The sequence below is a fragment of the Gigantopelta aegis genome, chromosome 7, assembly GCF_016097555.1.
Source record: "Gigantopelta aegis isolate Gae_Host chromosome 7, Gae_host_genome, whole genome shotgun sequence".
In the NCBI taxonomy this organism is placed as follows: domain Eukaryota; kingdom Metazoa; phylum Mollusca; class Gastropoda; order Neomphalida; family Peltospiridae; genus Gigantopelta; species Gigantopelta aegis.
The window spans coordinates 16628193-16634140 of record NC_054705.1 but is presented as its reverse complement, the minus strand read 5'-3'; positions in this window follow the sequence as shown (position 1 = coordinate 16634140).

The following is a 5948-nucleotide window of genomic DNA, read 5'->3' as shown; positions in this document are numbered from 1 at the left end:
TATTAATTTTAAGTTTCAAAAGATGAAAAAAACTACAACAACCTTTTGTCAAATATATCATATCAAAAAATTACCGTTGGATATGTTTTATTTACTGTGTATGAAGCCAAAACAAGGGTGCGAAAAGTGACTGTCGTCGACCTTAATAGTAACAACAAATAAACAAATATTTTTTTTAAAAAGAAGGAAAACAAAAGAAGAAGAAAAAAGGTTCAACTACTAAATATATTTTGTGTTTTTGAAATAGCCCCTCCGTTCACTTACCCCATCTTGCGGAAGTTAAGATGTAAACATGATACACTACTTCCGATTATCAAGTGCATCCCGTTTAAGGAGTTACCGTAAGTCATTCGTTTATTCAATTTTAATCAAACTTGTCATGCACAATCTACATATGTTTACCCTACATGCACTTCAAAATTGCAAAGGAAATTTAGAAGAAGAAAAAAATAGGCCTGCTTCTCTCTTTTAAACACCCCATTGTTATGTCGTCTGCTTGAGAAGATTTTCAACAATAGTTAGGCTATGTATGTATCCGCGTCCAAATAACTTTTGCTTTTTTTTTCAATGTTTTTAAAGTGGAATGTACAGTACGAATTTAACTTATAGTCTGTCCCATCATTCTATTAAAATGTTTTGTTGTTTTTTGTTGTTGTTGGGGGTTTTGGGGTGTTTTTTTTGCTTTAATGTAAAAATTTCAGTTTGGTTTGACGTAAGAAGAAAAGTAAAAGCGTTTTTGGAAATAACAAAGAAATACAATTTGTGTGTCCAATTTACAAATCAATCGGCTTGGAAATAAATAGTTTGTAGTAAAGTACATAGCATGAAAAAAAAATGTGATCCCTGTGGGACGGACTAAAATTGAATTCACTGACATACTGATCGGCAACTACAGGTGACCAGGAACAACTATGATAAGTTAGATTTACCCACATTTTGTCCAGACAGAAATCGTGAAACAACTATTACAGTGATACAAATTCTACATACAAGATAATAAATATGTCACCTATCTCGACTTTGCTAAGATCTCCTAGGACAAAAAGCATGGACTTTTTCGCCGTTTGCCATTTTACTTTTTGTTATGGAATACTCTTCAAGAGGGGTGGAAGCCTCCGAAATACGTGACTTAATTAATATGACGTCACCACGTGTGCTTTTTATATCATAACATGCGCCAACATAAAGACGAAGGTGAATGTTGAACATCCGATGTAAGGGAATATGTTCCTCGTATATTTGCGTCATATGATTTACAGTCATATCCTTTCACCCCTCTTGGGGAGTATCCCATTAAAAGGAAAAAATGGCAGCCGGCACAAAATAACATGTTTTTTGCCCCGATCTCAGCGACGTCTATATAGGTGACATAGTTGTCATCTATTATGTGGAATCTGTGTAATTGTAATGTGGGTTTTTTTATTATTATTTATTGTTTTTTTGTGTGTTTGGACAAAATATAACGGTAAATAAAGGTGGGAGAGTAATCTATGATAGATTAGTTGTTAACAGTGTGGTTTGGACAATGTGAATTTGGTTATAATCTAGCATGTGGAATCTGTGTATTGTAATGGGTTTTTTTCCACCACGATCTGTGTTTGGACAAAGTGTGTGGACACTCTAATTAGGAGAAGAGCCGGTTTAAGGATCCGCAGGGCTTGTAACACAAGTAACAGCGGGACCCCCTTCCCAGGATATATATTTTGCAACCCACTCGGGGAGAAGGAAAAAATTACCTGGGGAAAATAAATGTACACATCACCACAGGGCCCCCTGGAGCGTGTGGTCCATAGTACGTGCTACTAGAATAAACCGGCTCTGATTAGGAGATAATCAACTTCTCATTATTTAAACCCGAACGCGTTATATTACGCGAAATTTGATTGCCTAATCAATCCTTTTGCGACACTAAAAAAAACCCAAACAGTCCTGGGTTCAGCTAGCGAACGTTTCGCTGACGTTCGAGAACTATGTTATTGGTTCCTGAAGTGACCATTTGGTTTAACGTGAATCGCAGAAACCAGTCTAGCGGACGTTTTTCTGTTCGGTCTGGCTGAACGAAGCTCAGCAATAAGGTGTCTCCTGAATATGATCCCAGGCGAGAAATACCAAATAAGGAGAGCAATTTCAAAAATTAAAATTAAACAACAAACAAATTGTGTATAACTTTATTTAGAATGTAACAGGTTGATAGTTCTACAAATTTTCCTTTCGCCATTTCGACAATAGACCGGAAACCCCTTTCAGCTACGGTCTAACGTCCACCGGTGTATGGTGAAAACGTGCCCATACTGAAAACAGATTTCTCACGCAAGCATGCGAAACGTTTCTATTTAATAATTTGAAACAGTTGACAGATTACCCAACTCACATATTGATATATATTCAGTGGTTGAATAACTAATTATTTGTGTGCAAACCATTTTGATTTTTAAAACTAGGGTTATTTTTCAAGAGGTATTTTCTTAATCGTTCACCGGTGGACGTGCCAGAGGCAGTAAGTAACGCTGATAATAATAATAATAATAGCCTGTTATCAACGTTTACACGTTCTGTTGCAGTGATAGTTTAGTGTTAAAGAACGAAACGGCTGTTTTTACGATATTGCCTTAATGGGTTTACAATTTGAAACAGTTCTTTAAGTCATGACTTTTTTCAACAATAGCCTATAGCAAAACGATTGAGGCGAGCAATAAACTACTCGCCAGTTTTAAGTTTTAGGGGAGTATGAGGCGCGCGCGAGTCGCTGCTCGCCTCTCACGGAGAGGCCTGATATATACAGGCTTCGAAATTCACGACGGCTCCACGGCATTTGCCGTACTGCCTTGTGCCTTTGCCGTGATGCCTCAAAAATACCAGTTACTTTACGGCTATGAATAACCGTGCCCTTTTAATTACCTGCCGTGGTGCCCCTTTTGTGTATGTTTAATTTTTTTAAAACTTGTATAACCCTAACTTTTATTTTAAAACATTAAACATGCACGAATTCGATGTTCCTCGGTAGTGTTTGTATACAGTTTCTTGGTCATGTATTATAATTGCACATCGAACGTAACAAATGAAAAATTACGGTTGAAACGTACAGCGTTACGGGAAAAAAACCCGCCGTAAATTGCCGAAAGTTTTAACGTCGTACATTTACGAAAAAACCCCGTAAATAGCCGAAAAAGAATCCCGGGGCAATTTTTTTTTTCAAAATAGGCTAAACCCATGCCTAGAAGAAAAAGAAGACTAAAGAAGACAAAAGTTGTCAAAACCTTTTCATTATTTCAGGTAAAAATTATTATTATTAGCTATTTAAATGTCAGCTGCGTTCAACCAGACCGAGCTAGACTGGTTTGTGCGCTTCACAATAAACCAAATGGCCACGTTGAGAACCAATCAAATAGTTCACGAACGTTAGACAAACGTTTGCTGGCTGAACTTGGGGCTGTTGTTATCGATATTCTTCATGACAAATTTTGAAATTAAAAAAAAAAAAGTCTGTCCCATCATTCTATAAAAAAAGTTTTTTGCTATTAATTTCAGTTTTGTTTGACGTAACAAGAAAAGTAAACGTGTATTGGAAATAACAAAAAATACTAATTTTGTGTGCAATTTACAAATCAATCGGCTTAGAAATGAATAACTTGTAGTAAATTTCATAGTAATAAAAAAGGCGTTCCCTGACCTATTGAACGGACCCATGCTAAAATCACCCAAATTAATTTATTCCCAATTAACTGAAACACTGAAATAAATGTGAACTGTTTAATGTTTGTGGTTATTCTTGAATATTCCGTTTATTTAATTATTACCCATGCTCAGCAGTTGATAGGCCTATACGTCACTGGCGTAGGAAGCGGGGAAGGCCGAGGGGGTACTTTGTAGCAGCATCGATGGTTTATATATTAATTTTATACGTGCGTCTGTGTGCCCACCCACCCCCCTTTTTGGTATCTTCCTACAGGCTACACCCGTGTATATTAACAAATTCTGGGTACTAGGCCTAAGCCCTACGGAAGAGTAGAAGGGCCACTGAAAGAATTTTTTTTTTCAATTTCCCGACTTATAACTCGATAATATCGACTTATATCTCGATAATATCGACTTATAACTCGATAATATCGACTTATATCTCGATAATATCGACTTATAACTCGATAATATCAACTTATATCTCGATAATATCGACTTATATCTCGATAATATCGATTTATAACTCGATAATATCAACTTATATCTCGATAATATCGACTTATATCTCGATATTATCGAGTTATATGTCGATAATATCGACTTATATCTCGATAATATCGACTTACATCTTGATAATATGAAGACACATCAATACATAATGCATTCCGGTTATATCTATAAAAAAACCCAGACTACAATGGATGACTACAGAGATGAACAAGGATAACAGGGTAAGTGCAACTTTGATTCTTTTCAGCATATTTTATTCTGTATGTCATATTCCTTAGTAGCAAACAATTAATGTGACAGCTGTTTAAGATTTTATTTTTTAACCAATGTTTAATATTTGTGTTAATGTTTAAAGCAATGCTTTGTTAATTGATAGTACATTGCATAAACTAAAATTTAATATGAAAGCTGTACTCTTAAGCCTAGGACGCTTTTAAGTTGAGGTACGGTAGCAACATTTCCCAAAGTTGGCAACACATAATTATGTTGCTTGATCTCTTAATTATATCATTCTGAAATTTGAAATTTATTTATAGATACTCTGGGGCGGATCTAGCTTTTCTGGTGAGGGTGGGGGGTCCAAGACAAAAAGGGCACCATAACATTATGAAAGAGCACTCAAATGAAAAATTACACACGGTTCACTTTCGCTATAATATAATAGTGCTACAACAGGGACGCAGACTGACGTATCCTACAGTGTTCTATACAGTGACAGAAAATGGCTATATTTAAAATTTAAAAAATAATTTTAAAATATCCTAAATAAAAAATGGCACTTCTCAAATTTGAGGGGGGTCCGCACCCCTTGGACCCCCATCCCACAGATCCGCCCAAATACTGTAGACGTTAGGAGCGTAGCTACCATTGGGTCACAATGCTTGCACTTAAGTTTAAAAAAAAAATAATAATACAAAAATAATAACGCGAATTGTGTGTGTGTGTGTGTGTGTGTGTGTGTGTGTGTGTTCCTTCCTGTGTGTATGCATGTGTATATTTATTTATGTGTACGTATGTTTGTATATATATATATATATATATATATATATATATATATATATATATATATATAGTTTGTTTATGTAAAATTTGTTTGAGTTGTTTGCTGAACGGAAGCCATCCGTTCGCGAATAAAATTGTCAGTTCTGTTCAGTTTGCAACTCAAAAATGTGCTTGTTGGTTTTTGGGGTTTTTTTCAAACGGTAGACTTGCTATTGTCCGAACCAAATTGTTAACAACTACGAACAATTACTCTCCTACCTTTAACTGCCGTTAGATTTCCTCCAAAGTTTGTCCAAACAGAAATCTTGAAAAAACCCATTACAATGACACAGATTCCACATACCAAATGATAACTATTTGATAACTATTTTGACTTTTGACTTTTTATGGAATATTCTTCAAGAGGGGTGAAAGGATAGGACTTAATCTAACAACGTCATAACATGTTATGATATAAAAGCAAACGTGATAACGTCATATTATTAATTTTTTTTATTTTTTTTTATTTTTTTTTTAATGATACCACTAGAGATCATTGATTTCATATTAATTGTGTCACATACTTTGGAGGCTTTCACCCCTCTTGAAGAGTATTCCATAAATAAGCAACATAGCAGACGGCAGAAAACTGCATGTATTTTTCCCTATGCAATCTCAGCAAAGACGATATCGGCGACATCGTTGCAGTCTCATGTGTGGAATCTGTATATTTGTAGTGTTTTGGGTGTCCTAGTTGTTTTGCGATTTTGTGTTCTGGA